The sequence below is a fragment of the Chenopodium quinoa genome, unplaced genomic scaffold, assembly GCF_001683475.1.
Source record: "Chenopodium quinoa cultivar QQ74 unplaced genomic scaffold, ASM168347v1, whole genome shotgun sequence".
Classification (NCBI taxonomy): domain Eukaryota; kingdom Viridiplantae; phylum Streptophyta; class Magnoliopsida; order Caryophyllales; family Amaranthaceae; genus Chenopodium; species Chenopodium quinoa.
The window spans coordinates 3,420,778-3,436,129 of record NW_018743503.1 but is presented as its reverse complement, the minus strand read 5'-3'; the positions used below and the strand labels follow the sequence as shown (position 1 = coordinate 3,436,129).

The 15,352-nt window shown below is 37.4% G+C and overlaps 1 pseudogene; it reads right to left on the bottom strand.

Annotated features, from left to right (window-relative positions):
* Positions 1-9,999: 9,999 nt before the first annotated feature.
* Positions 10,000-14,753, bottom strand: LOC110739485 (annotated as a pseudogene).
* Between the last annotated feature and the right edge of the window lie 599 nt (positions 14,754-15,352).

The following is a 15,352-nucleotide window of genomic DNA, read 5'->3' as shown; positions in this document are numbered from 1 at the left end:
CGTTAAAAAGAATGGTTTGGGATCGCAGAACGTTCTGAATCATTCTCCGTTCCTATCAATTTACTTTGACTTTTGTGTTCGAAACTTACGTTTCTCCAAACTCAGTCAAAGTGGGGGTTTTTGTAGACACCTTATTGTGTCTCCCCAAAAACCAAACCCAGTGATGAGTACCTTTCACATCTTTTATTAACGAGTTCGGTAAAGAGTTGAAGAGTCTCGTGAAATTCCTTTAAGCCTTGACCATACCCCTAACTTTTCTTAAAAAATTTTAATTCAAAATCATTCATTTCGTGTCTTTAGACCCAAAATCATTCATTTCGTGCCTTGAAATCATTCATTTCATGTCTAACTCATAAAAACGTCCAAACCAGATTAATTTGGTCCATAATTTCGGTCCAATTATTGTTTATTTGGATGGGGATTGAAAAGAGCTTTCCAACGATATATTATAAGCCCAAATCCGACTTATATCGAAGAAGTTATGGCCAAAATACTAAATCGAGCTCTAACCAAGCCTTGCCTGCGACCCAATGATCACGAGGAGGGTCCATTTACCTTAATCCCATTCCTAAACCAAGTAGGATTTATTACAAGGTTCTATCTTTTGGAAGTTTGTTTTCGATCCTAAATTCATTAGGATTTATTATGAGCTTCTAGAATCCTTTAGAAGGTTTTGATTTATCCTGTTTTCGAAAAGATAAAGGTTTAAAAATTTTACATTGGATAAAACATCTATTTTTCAATGATCTTAATCCCGGTGAAAATAGAATACATACGAATATTTGGTTGACCCAATCCGATTGGGAATCAAACTCCGTACGGATTCTATCTTTCCAAAACCATCACTCCGCGATGAACCTGTCGCGTCGCGATAAAGTTGTCGCGCCGCGATGAGAACTGTTTTACTTTGATTTGAATTATGACTCTTTTTTGTCCTTCGACTCTCTATAAATAGAGGTCGTATCACCCCCTTTTCATTCACTAACAATCATCAATACCTTTTCTAATATTATCTCTCTCTTGATTTCTCGTATTCTTAGCCTAGCCAAAACACATCCTTGATACTCTCCTCAACCAAACACCATACTTCCTTTGCGAAATTTGAATACTCCTAGCCATCCTCGACTTTGCCTTCGACCTTGATGGGAAAGGTTGATAATTCTGAGGGTTTGGTCCCAAATCTCTATTTCAATTTATATTTGATCTATTTACTTTGTTGATTTAATCTTTCTTGAAGTTACTAACGTGTTTATTGTTTTAATAGCAAGAAGGTTGACGCATCAAAGTGAGTAGATCTACTATCTTTATTCTTTGATTTTGGAGTAGAAATCATGTTTAGAATATTGTTTTAATTCCTAGTATCATGTTAAGATGTTTATATAATTTCTAGTATCATGTTAGGATGCTTTTATGATTCCTAGTATCATGTTTAGGTTAATGCTTTGATTATGATTTTTATTAGTGACATGCTAGGATTTGTTATTAATCCATTTAGTATCATGCTTAGGATCTTACTAATGATGTTTCGATGATATTGATTATGATGATGATTGTTGTATCAATTATACATTGCTTAATTATTCATGATTGATTGTTATTGCTTGATACACCCCTTCTTGCAGGTTTAAAGGGAATTTGTACTTGAATTCACGCCTAATAAGATAATTAATAATTTGATTTAGGCTAATATGATTTTAATTCAAGTGATCACCAATAATAGATTTGATTGTGCATTAATAATCAACAAACGTAGATTAAATATGCTTAGGATTAATTTGATGAATGTATGTTTATCGGAAAGCGCACATGAATAACATAAGACTTGAGTAGAGGCTGATTTAGGGGGGGTTCAATCTCTTTTAGGTTGGATTCGTACCATCATCCCCGAACATCCAGTCATCGTTTTAGACCACTATGGAGTTAGCGATATCCGTGATCGTGAATGGGGTGTAACCTTCGCACCTGTGAACGGTTTACAAGTTCCTAAAACTTGTTGGCGGCTCTTCTATTTCTAGCTTCCTTCCTTTGGAGCGCCACCATGCCTAAAAGCATGAACACAGTGGGGCTCAAAATGTTGAGTTTGAAAAATTCCCTAAAGGTACTAACCCTATAGAGGCACACATTCCCACCCCTATAAATACCCTAATCATTTATGATGGGAGGGGTGGATTAAGACATATCATTCAAGAATATTAAATTGCTCCAACTTCTCTCTACTTTCTCTCTCTAAAATTACTTTGATTTTCGATCAATAATTTGATCGTCGGAGGCGAATATTCCGTCAAACTAAATATTTGTTCTCATTTAGGTGTCCAAGACCGTTCGGCTGTATTCAAGACCTGTATCCCGAGGGATTCCAAAAAACCCCGAAACAAACCTCATTAAGGTCACCAAATAGGTGCCATAGAGCATTAGGCGGTGGAAGGTTATCTTGCATTTCCCTCCCATAGCGTATGCCTTTCCTTTGGAGTAGAAGGGGCATGCATGCCAGTAACCAAGGCCTCTGTATTCATGTTTTTGAAGTGAAATAACCCAAGGAAAAAGGTAACATGCATCCTCCTTAAAATCAGCCAAATCAACCATGTTTTTCCAAAACACCCAAATGCCTCCCCTTTTTTCGTTTGCCTCGATTGCTTTGTACTCATGAAAGCCTAATTGAAGCATAACCTGTCGAGCTCTTAGATCCTCTGATTTTGTTTCCAGAAAAACGAAAACGGCAAGAAGATGAAGATTGGCCAAATGTCTTGCATGAGGAATGAACTTGTCCCTTGTTGCTCCGCGAACGTTCTAGAGGATTAATCTCATTTTTAGATTCGGAAGCAGACGCTAAAGAGTCACAGATAGACGATCAGTCGGCATCGGGTTCGGTGGAAGGTAATACTCCTCCCAATCCCTCTAATATTCTTGCATTCCTATTGGTAGAACATCCTCCAGGGAGAGAGGGGTCATTTGAGCCATTATCTCCCTCGGTCTTTGAAGAAACCTGTAAAATCGAATTTGCAATTGCATTCCCACCACCACATCCTGCAAGATGAAGGTTGCGATATGGTGTTTTTCCACGTTTTGCCCTCGTGTTTCTAATCGCAAGTGAAAAACTGGTATTCTTCTTGGAATTTGGAAGAGGTATGTGCGATCCCTTTCCTTCGCTCTGAGAATTGTTAGAGCTTCCTGTTTCCTTTTCAATGCATCCAACAATCTGACCGCACCCGTCAATTCCGTCGGAGAACCCGGCTTGTTCTTCACTAACAATATCTTGATCATCGGTGATAATGGGAATAACTGTAGAAGGTTTGATTTCGACCCCGAGCCCTGCTGAAGCTCGTGAATATGGATTCCCTGAAGAATCGGTTCCTTTCCCCGAGCTTGATGATTGATTTCTTGATGAGAGATCTTGCGCCTCTGGTAGGTTATCATTAGTTTCTTTTGTGGAGAAGGATGTTGATGAGGGTTTTGTATGGCTTATAGAAGAGATAATAGGTTGAGTATTGTGAGAAACAGGACAATTTGAAAATAAAATTGGAGGAGGGCTTTTATCTACTTTAGGAGAAGCATAAATTGTATTGTCGTGGGGGCTTGAATCCAAGGGTTAAGATGATTCGTGTACTTACATATCCTCAAAGTGGCGAGTAGGGAGCAACATCTGGCCATTAATGACACTTGTATTTTATACACAATTGCTTGCTTGGGCTTCCATAATCATTGCCTTACTTGCTTAAGTAGTCTCTTCATTTTCTTTTGTTACCTTATTTTTAACAATAATTACACCCTTACTATGACTTAATTGCTCTTCTTTGTTCTTAATCTATGGGCCCTTGATTACGTAATTCGAAGTATTAGTGGTAGTAACCAAGCTTCCATAATTGATATTACTCACATCTTCCTTTTTTTTTTATCACTATTCTTATTTTTAATAGCACTCAAAGCCTGCTTATTGTTGTTATTATCAACTAATATAAGCTTTGTCATTTTACTGTTGTTATTATCAACTTTATTATTATTTCCCTTTGCAATAAACTTCCTATTGTTAATATTAATATATTTTATTTTTTTGATTTCTTTTGTTAACTACCAAAGTCCATGGGCCAAAATCCCCATTGGGCTCATTTTCTACCAGAATTTGGAGCGTGTTAGACTTTGATGAAGACCCGGTTAAACTTGGAATCTGTAGCCTAGAGGTTGTATCTTGTCCTTTATTTTTATCCCCTGCTTTATTAGCCTGTTGAGAAAGCAAAATAGAATTCACTTGATCAAAACCTTGGTGTCTCAATATCTTAGCACCATTTGACACCTCATTATCTTTATTCAACATACATCGACTTTGGGTATGTCCTATCTTGACTCGGGAGAAACAAGGAGAGCTTATGTTCTCATACACGATTGATTGCCACGCGCCCCTGATAAGGGAATAAACACGTCGTCAACTATCCATCCCTAGATCAAATACAATTTATACAACCTAAACAAACCTAATACGAGTATAAGCATAGGGGTCGAACCACAGGGAAAAGTTAAGCACTACCAAATGCTATCAACAATTAAGCTAGTTCGGGATAGGGGATATGTAAACTAAAGTCTAAAGACACTAAAACAAGAAATAAAACACTAAGGGAAATGGTTTAGGCATAGCATTCACTCGAGCATAAACAAAGCATGGAATCGAATTAATTATGAACTAGACATGCTTAAATATCTATGTAAATCCAATCTAGCCACCCGTCGTGGTCAATTAGTTTCTCCTAACATAGCCTCTATGTTGTCACATTAGAACCATATATTGGGAGGTGCAATCAAATAACAATCGATACAAATGAATCTAGCTAGTTCATCTATCGCATCACCTAGCATCAATCTACCCTCAATCAACAAACAACGTGCACTTTGCAAGTAGATTGAAGAACATCAAACATAAAAAGACTTTAATCACAAACAAATCAATTCCAAACCCTAAGACATGCTCACGATCCAACTACACCTCACCCATCCCCTTGATGGGGGAACAACTCACTAATCATGCTAATAACAAGATTAATCAAAAAATTAACAAGCATCAACATGATTAACAAGCAATACCAAAGGCAATAATCAAAAACAATAAACAAAATAGAGAAGAAAAGGTAAGAAGGTGCTCATTGATTGATGATGGAAGGTTCAAATACAAGTCTTGCTCTTGAATCTTAAACAACCAAAATCTACCATTGATTTCCTCACTTTCTCTATCTAAAAACTAATCCTAAAGATAACCCTAAAAACTAGAGAGAGAGATGGAGAGCTAAAACTATCTAATTAAGAGAGAATAAAACTAAGCTTTTTTTAATTACCCACAATGGGTATTTATAAATATATAGGAAAATAGAAAAATAAAAGAAAGGAAATAAATAAAGAAAGAAATAAATAAAAAGGAAATAAAAAGATAAAAAGGAAAATAAAAGAATAAAGAAAGAAAGAGAAAAGGATATTAATAGAAAACAAATCCCACTCAAAAACAATTAGACCCAAACTCTCGGGTAACTACTAGCGCATAGCAACTATTGATTTGCTAATGTATAGGATGACAAAGTTGTTATTAAGTGGAAGTTTGTCACGTGAAAGTGGGCCAAAGTGGAAGGAATTTTGGTGGAAAATATAATGGTAAAAAGTACCACTATACATTATACATGCATAGTAGTACACATGAATGTACCACTGTAGCGTAATGGTACACATGAATGTACCACTGTAGAAAAAATCAAACGAAAAAAAAAATTGAAAACCTCAAAAAGCCCTCCTATATACATGCTAAATCAATAGCTGCTATGCGCCTATATGCACTCCAAACTCTCTCCCCTTCGATATTTGGCTGCTCTGAACTTTCATCACCGCCGCACATCAACATCATCAATGGCTATCATCGAACATCATCTTCGACCTTCAATCTCAACTGTTCGATCTCATTAAATATCATGTGCGAAGCTTCTGAAATGGTTCGGTCAAACCGAGGGTAGGTTCAGCCGAACTATGGGTTAGTTCGGTCGAACCATGGGTGTGTTTGGCCGAACTCTTCGAATTAGAAAACTTCCAATGTTTCTGACTGTTTTGGCACTTTTTGGCACTTTGACCGAACTTCTCAACAGTTTACCTGAACCATGTCCAATCTGCCATTTTGCTCTGATTTTACGACATTTCTTGCGAGAATTGGTGGTGAGGACATTATGGTGGCTGGTCTGCTTAACGGTGGACGGAAGTGAGAGAGTGGACTGCAGTTTGTGGCGGCCTGAGGTGTATTGTGTGATGATGCAGGTGCTGCTGCTTTGTAGTGAAGGTAAATGCTGGTTCGGTGGTTGATTGCGTAAGTGGTGTGGTGGCTATGTAGCGGTGTTGGAGGAGCAAGGTTGTGAAGGTAGGAAAGTAAGGAGTGGTGGCTGGCAAATTTTGTTTAAGAAGAGGTGGCTGCTTGCGGTTATTGGTGGCGAGCAAGTGAATTGGAGCAGGTGCGAATGTGAGGTGATTTTGTGAGTGTTTATTTTGTTTTGGTGTTGTGGAAGTTAAGAAAGGTGGGGAGTGAAGGTGGATGTGTGGCTGCGAGGTTCTAGTGGAGCAGCTGCTGCGCTTGGCGGCAATTGGTGGAGCTGGCAGCGTGCTTTATGAGATGGCGTGGCCGTGATTTGTTGTGAATATCTCTTATTGCTAAACTAATGAGGGATCTAAGTTTAGGAGTGTGAGTTGTACTCTTAATTGCATGAGGTTGGTCTTACATGTAGTCCTTGCTATCTCTTGTCTCTATTTGCTCCCAATATGCTTAATTACCATGGTTGAGTAGATCCCATTACCTAGTGCTTTTAATTACTTGATTTAGAACAATAGTTTGTTTGTCTACTTGACGAACCCCTAATCAACAAAAGTCTTTGAACTAGCTTGCGTATTAAGATCTTTAGCGATTATATCCCGTTCCTTGTGGACCGAACTCTTACTTATCATTGTGCTTGGTTTGTGAGATGTTTGCTTATAAATGTGTTTGAATGAGTGTGGAATGTGCGATCGTTCTAACGCCCATCAAAATGGCGTCGTTTCCGGGGAACAGTATTGTTAATTGCTAATAGATTGCTTGAGTCTAGCTCACCATAAAAAGAAAAAAAAATATACAAAAAGAGTTTGTTTCTTTTTGGCTACACTTGTAGCCTTGTTACTAATTGCAATTTTTGAGTGTGTATGCGCAGAACCCATAACAGGATTTGGGTACCTTACGATCTAGAGATTGAACGAACTTATAAAAGAAGAAGGAGAGCCGGTTCTAGGCCCTTGACTACTTCCCCAACTAGGGAGTTCAATTTCGAGGAACAACAAGAACAAATGGGTGAACCACCACCACCACCACAAAGACCTTTGAAGGAGTTGGGAACTCCGGGAGCTTAAGAGCTTCAAGCGGGATTGCTCCCCCAAACACCCCGACCAATGATTTTGAGATTCGACCCGCGATGATAAATTTGATTGAAAGGAGACAATTTAGTGGAGCAAAGCACGAGAGCCCCCTTGCACACTTGAATGAGTTTGAGAAATATTGTAACACGATCAAGGTGAATGGGGTCACTCAAGATTTTGTGAGCTTAAAGCTATTTCCTTTATCCCTTATAAGAAGAGCCCTTGAATGGCTTGAAAAGGAGGTGAGACCTAATTCCTTGAGAACTTGGGATGAAGTCACCACGGCTTTCCCAGGGAGATTCTACTCTCAAAAGAAGACGGCCGAAGCAAGGGCTTTAATCTAAGGCTTCCAACAAAGAGCTAGTGAAACCATATATGAGGCATGGGAAAGGTATAAAGAATATTAAAGGGAGTGTCCTCATCATGGTATTCCCACATACCAAGTGCTTTAAATTTTCTATGGAGGCTTGAGCCCCTAAGGGAAGACTAGTTTAGATGCGGGAGCCGGTGGCCCGATAATGAACAAGACGGAGGAGCAATTGATAGAGATAATAGAGGATGTTGTGAAGCAACATATGGATTGGCAAGAAGGAGAAAGGGAGTCCTCAAGAAAAGGAGGGAATCCAGTTTACTCCGTCGATCACCTCAACGCTATCAACAATTTGACATCTCAAATCGCCAACCTTGGCAAGGAGATGACATATATCAAGGCAAAGCTTAAATCTCCCTCTTCACACCAAGAACATCCCTCCTAATCTAAGGGGAGAGGTATGAATTCTAATCCATCTACCTCTACTTCTAATAACATGCCTAGTGGGTATTTCTTTTATGAAAAATTGCGGCTCATATGATCATGATACTTCTTCTTGCACTTATGATTCCCAACCCCAACCCCAATATGAGGATGGTAATGAACTTGAAAATGAATATCTCAATGCTTTGTCTTATGATAATAGACCTAAAAATGACAATCTAAGGGATTTACCACCTAATCAAAGAGGGCAAGGGGAAAATTCTTATAATCAAAGAGGTAATGATTATGATTACCATAACCAAAACTAGTGGGGTAATAAGAACCAAAGGGACCAAAATCCCCAAGGTAACTACAACCAACAAGGTGGTTATGGTAACCATAACCATAATAATCAAGGGAACTATGGAAATCAAAATCAATATCACCAAGGAGGTAACAACAATACTAGGAACAGTTGGAACAATAATAACAATAGAGGGTTTTTAATCAAAATGCTTCTAATTCCAATGTGAGAGGTACTAGAGCTCCCCAAGATAATTATGCACAAGCACCTCCATATAGACCTAATTTAGAGGAAATGATAGAAAGTCAAACTAAGATGTTCAACACTTTCATGGCCACTAGTGACAAGAAATTTAGTGAGGTAATGACTCATAATAAAATGCTTGAAACACAAATTTCTTAATTGGCCAATGCTTTAAAGGAAGGGTCTAGCACTTCCAGACTTCCACCCCAAGGGATAGATCCAAAGAGACCCGTCAATGCCATAGCAAAAGGAGTGGAAAGGTGTTGGAAGAGAGTGTCCCCAAGAAAAACCATGAGAAAGTGAGCATGAGTGAGCCTCCATTTGAGAGTGATTTTGTGCATGAAGAAGAGAAAGCTAACGAGAAAGAGAAAGAAAAAGAAAGAGAAACCAAACAATTGCAAAGACTTCCATATCCCCATAAATTTGTGAGAGACAAATTAGATGTGCAATTTGGAAAATTTCTTGAAACATTAAAACAACTTCACCTTTCAATCCCTTTTACCGATGCTATCAAGAAAATGCCTAACTATGCTAGGTTTCTAAAAGATATTTTGAGTGGAAGGAGAAAGTGTAATTTGGTGGAAACGGTGAATCTCACCGAGAATTATAGTGCTATTATCATGAACAAGATGCCACAAAAGTTGAAAGATCTCGGTAACTTTTCTATCCCTAGTGCTATATATAAGATGCAAATTGATAATGCCTTGTGTGGTCTTGGGGCTAGTGTTAGCCTTATGCCATATTCGGTTTATCAAAGACTTGAAATAGGGGAACTTCTACCTACTAACATTACCCTACAATTGGCCGATCGATCGATTAAATTTCCAAAGGCTAAGGTAGAGGATGTTCCTCTAAGGGTGGGAAAATTTTGTCATTCCGGTCGACTTTGTAGTACTAGAGAAGGATGAAGATGCTAACATTCCCATAATTCTTGGTAGACCTTTTCTTGCTACTTCGGGTGCTTTAATCACTAGGCGAAAATTGCTAAACAGCACCGGTTCAAAACCCCCATTTCGCACCGGTTTGAACCGGTTCTGATTTGAGGGATGCCAAATCCCAAGACTTTTCGCATCGGTTCAAAACCGGTGCGAAAAGTCCCCAATAATATTTTAAAAAAAACTTTTAGCACTGGTTCTTGCTTTGAACCGATGCAGAAAGTGGCCAATAAAAAAAAACCTTTTAGCACTGGTTCTGGTCCAAAACAGGTGCCAAAAATGCCCCAAAAAAATAATTATTATTTTTTTTTTTTTTTTGCATTTTTTTCACTTAAATTGTACCAAATACTTATATATAATCATAATATACATAAAACGCATATATTTTCTTCAATAACTTGTAATATTACACTTTAAAAAACTGAAAAAAAAATAATAAAAAGACAATCCCAAGGTTGGCATCAGTGATTGAAGGACACAAAGCACATACAAATTCCTCTGACAATCCCAAGGTTCAAATACCAACTGGACCACTGAAGGAGTCAGGCCCTGAACTACACTCCTTATGCTTTAAATTGAGATTTGCAAACTGCGAATCAAGATCTCTGCTATTTGTACGTCTGTGGCTAGATGAAGGTCGCTGAAGTGGCTGGTGTGGCTGCTGCTGCTGCTGTTGGTACAAAGCCCAAAGACAGCCTATTTCTCTTTCCGAAACTTCATGCTCCACTGAAACCAACATGAACTTTCTTAGCACTATTTAACTTAATTCTCATTGATAACAGCAATAAGCAATTACATGGCACAACAAAGAAAACGGATAACAGGGAGCTCCAGAGAAACTTCAAATTTTACAAAGTCATACAAAGATACATAGCAGCTATTAGCAAGATATGACACATAATCTCAAAACAGCAAGTTCTTTATTATGAGGGCAACACTTTTCAGTAAAGTCTGTACTATATTTCTTTTTTATAAATTCACCAGGGAAAGAGTCGAAGTGATGAATGGGATTTCAAAAATTTAGCAGTATCAGCATGAAAGATCTTATCATAAGATATCAAAGCAAGATTCAACATTCATGAATTTATCAAACTCCTCTATACCAGTAGACAAGCCTCATAGAAATGTATAATGTGACATCAAATGGTAGCATCTTGGATGGTTTGACCACAATATGTGAAAGGGGTTGGCAATTTGGCACACTATACACATCATGCATTTGATTTTCTACTATCATAGTAGCTAAAATATCTCCCATAACTGATACAAGTCCAATGAAATCATTCAGCATGTCGTTATCACTGTGACCCCAAGGACCCACTAATTCAAAGAATAATTCACCCCCACTCCAATGAGTGATTTATTAAAAAAAAGTAATAAGAGGATTTTCCTAGTATCCAAGCATCAAGCTTCTGGCTGCTTTCCAGACAATCAAGCATCACCAGAAAACAGAGACAAGACTAGGTTAACATAAAGATGGCCTAGCTGAAGCAGCTTGTCAGACAATCGCAATCTAGAGTCCTAGTGTCCACATCCTTGACATCACCATATTACAAAAGAGAGCTTATGTATCTTCAAAATAGTTGACAACACTTACGGTATTTGATGAGCTTCTCCTGGGCAAGCTTTCCAAACGTTGCTTAAGAGCTTTATTCTCCATGCTTAGGATTAGATTCTGTTGATTGAGAAACTCAAGCTCTGCTGAAACTTCAGACCCCTCTTCCTGTAAAATTAGACAAGAAAATATAAAACCAATGGCCTTTGACCTATCATTTCCTTTCCCATAATTGCACAAGAGAAGGGAAAAAATGATCGATTTGGTAAATTACTAAATAAAAACTTGCCTGTAATGCCTGTACATTATTTTCCAGCTCAGCTATGTACTGAAGCTTCTGAACCCTCAAACGTTGAGCAAATTGCCTACATTAAGAAAAGTTCAGAAAAAAATTCTTGTTCTCAAAATAACATAGTCAAATTAGCAGCTACCAGACATCTAATCAGCTTGTTTAATTCATGTCACCATTGTGGCATAACTCGAACAAGTGCTCACTGCTCAATGTTGGAAGAGGCTTCCATTATTATCACTCTTATCACATTAAAACAATTGATGGTAAAAAAATTACAAAGCTATGAACATTGGAAAGTAGATATTTAAATAAAGGAAAGGAAACAAAAAGAAAGATTACAGAGCCACAACTATCTCTAGTATCAAGTTTTGAGCATCTGAAGTACTGAGTAGACAGATTTCTCTTTATGAACAGCTACTCAAATATTACATAGAATAGTCCTTTTCATTTGATTATTAAAAAAAAATAAAACGCCCTGTAAGGGTCAGTCATCTACATGAGGGCAAGCAAAAGGTTCATCATCGAAGATCTACACATAGTTCCTAGCAACTAACATTGTCTATGGTTCTTATCTTTTTTAGGTAGGGGAATATCACGATAACAATAATCTTGTGCAAAAGAAGAACCTTCACCAAAGCACATACCAAACAATAAATCAAACTTAATCATTCATGTAAAACAACGGAAAATTGTTTGAGGTCACAAAACAATAGATCACCAGACGATAAATGAAGAACTTTTCATATCTTCAGCTATGTAATTACGCAAGCAATAGGAAGTTCAGCATGTTACATAAGAAATAGGCGGCACTATAAATAGAATCTACAAGGGAACAGGGATTATAAATAATAAAAAAAATGGTTATCAATCTACAAGGAACTTAGCACAAAGACCTAGATTTAAGAATGATAACGTGAACAATTCAATGTTACTTTTGAGTTTCTTTCTTCTTTCTCCTTTCAACTTAGGGGCATGAGAAGAGGCATATAAGGGTGTTTATAACCCCCCCCCCCCCCCCCAAACAAAACAAAAAAAAAAAGACAAAAAAGGGTAAGAACTGATAACTATAGTCAGTAGCAATTATTAATGGTATTATATTTAGAAAGAATAATTGAATCTAGCTCATAATAGTTAAGAATCAAAGAATGCCAAATGAATTAAAAAATCATTCTACAGAGTTTAGCATTCAACAACTGCAGTAGTGTCTCTTTATTCTGCATATTCCACATAATTTCATAAGTGTAGAACCAAGTAATATCCATATATGAATTCAAAGTAGCTGATACACAATAGACCATTTTTTGCGTAATAGCCACTGCATCAATGCGCATCATTAGTTTAAATCATGATGTCAACCACTTTGTCATTACAGCATCACTCCTTTTGCATCACAGAAGTAGGAAACACTACACTCAAATTTCATCTCTACCACTAGAATCCTCCTATCTTCCAAAATCAACAAGATAAACCTTATAGGCTTAAAAGGTATATTAACAGGTATTCCTTATACGTCCCTATATAATAGGCCATATTAGATTGAAGGTCAATTTTAAGGAATTGGGTTCTATTACCATGGCGATCCTTCTTTTTGTAAGTTTTTAAACCATTATTATGCCACATACTTAGTTTTATCATATGGATAATTAATAAGTTTTTAAACTAAACCTATATAGTTTATTACAATCCAAGAGTAGAATGTGGTCTATTATTTAGGGATGGAAGAAGTCTAATACAAAATTCACATGGCTTATAGTTGAAGTTTGAATTCTCATATTTGTCAAGCCTAGAAGCTACAACTGCAACTTAATACAGAGACACCACTGTTTGCAGTTCAAAGATTATCAAACAGCCAACAAAATATTTGTTTCATGAAAAATACAATTGGTGGATTTCTAACACTCACCAATCAACTTCAAGCTTCAGCTAAATACTCAAATCACTATAACATTATACTAAAATCACAATCAAATTTCAATATTGCATGTCAGGTAAACCTTTTTGAAGAACATGTTAGGCTTAATAGGAGTAGCACTGCTTGAGTGGCAGGCTCCAATTGAAAGGAACCGCACATAGAGTGTTTCATTTGGATAGTGAGTTGTTTTATAATAATAAGTCAAGTCAAGGCATGTGTAAATAAAATCGAAGACCCCAGAATACATGCACAACGCAATAAAGCATTCGCATCCCTTAACAATTTTTCCAATAATGAAACACCAACATACTCCCACCAGTCCATTACAATTATCAAAAAGTGTACTCGTACTAGATTGTCAGAATTTCAACATAAACTCTTCATTTTTATATCTGAAAGAGAGTCTTTATCATGGTTTTCCAAAACTGATAGGCAGTCAAATCCATGAGACCATCGATGATCAACATCAAACAAATGTTTGAGTAACAACTATTCCTAAACAATCAACTAAAAGGCTGAATTTCACAGCTTATCGACACGAAACGCCTTTAATTCACTCCTGTAACTTCTGGTAAACCCATAATTGACCCATAAAAATCTTTTTCCTCGAAACAAGCTCAATTAAACAATTGAAATCAATTCCACCACCACAATTCATCATTTTACGGTTCTTGGCACTATAAATCCTACAATATCCCTAAAATTAAGCCAAAAAAATGACCCTGAAACAATTAATCCCAACAGCAAGAACATACACAATAATCCAAGAAACACATCCCCCCACCCTCCCCCCCTGGAAACAATTAATCCCCACAGCGACAACAAGCAAGCAGAAGCACCACAACACACAAGCTCTACACAACACACACCACAACCACCACACCCACCACTGCATCCACGAAACCAGAAAACCCTTCATTTCTTCCAATTAACCTCAATTGGCAAAAATCACTCAAACATAGAACAAATTCACGAGTAAATCCATTAACAATCAATCTAATAACACATGAATAACACAACCAGATTCGACAACCCTATAACAACAACAACAAAATCAACTTCATCAATCGCAACGAAGATCCAAATTGAGAACAAAAAAAAAACAAAATCAAAACCAAAACAGAGTGACGCATCCTTGTACAGTTGTACCAGTACATCTCAAAGAAACAAAAATAAAATCACAGCAATCACACACTAACACACACAGTACACAAGAAATCTTCAATAATGATCAACAAATATCAAACAAAATTAAACTAAAAATTAGGGTTAGCGGCGGAACATACAATTCAGAAGGAGGAAAAATCAGTGTTTTCTGGATCTTCCAGGAATTGTTGCTGCTTCTCAGTTGCAACTCTGAAAATCCAGTACACCTGAAACAGAAATATCAACAAAAGTAAGAGAGAGAAAATTGAAACGAAGAAGATGAAGAAGAAGAGTGCGATTGGTGGTACCAAAACTATGACATGAGCAGCGATGAGAAGGACGACAAAATTGCAGATATTGAATTTAAATTGTTTCTGAAAAACATAGCCATCGATGAAAACGCTTGCGGCGCAGTGGCGGAGAAGGAGATCGAAGAAAAATGCGATGGTGGGTTTCTGAGGAGAGAGAGGCGATGGTGGTGGACTGGTTGCTTGGACTGGTTAACTTTTCGGTGATGGTGGGTTTTTGAGGAGAGAGAGAGAGAGGTAGATGAGGAAATGAAAGAGAAAGAAAGAGACCGGGTTTATTATTTATATTTAGCAAGAGTTTTGGCACCGGTTCGGTTTGAACCGGTGGGGAAAGTTTGTTTTTCGCACCGGTTCGGTTTGAACCGGTGGGGAAAACAAACTTTTCGCACCGGTTTGATTGGAACCGGTGCGAAAACTTTCCCAATCCCGCCTATTTTTTTTCGCACCGGTTTTAAAAAATTGGTGCGGATTGTGCGGTGCCTATTTCATTTTTTCTACTAGTGAATTGATGTTAAAAGTGCTAAAATAA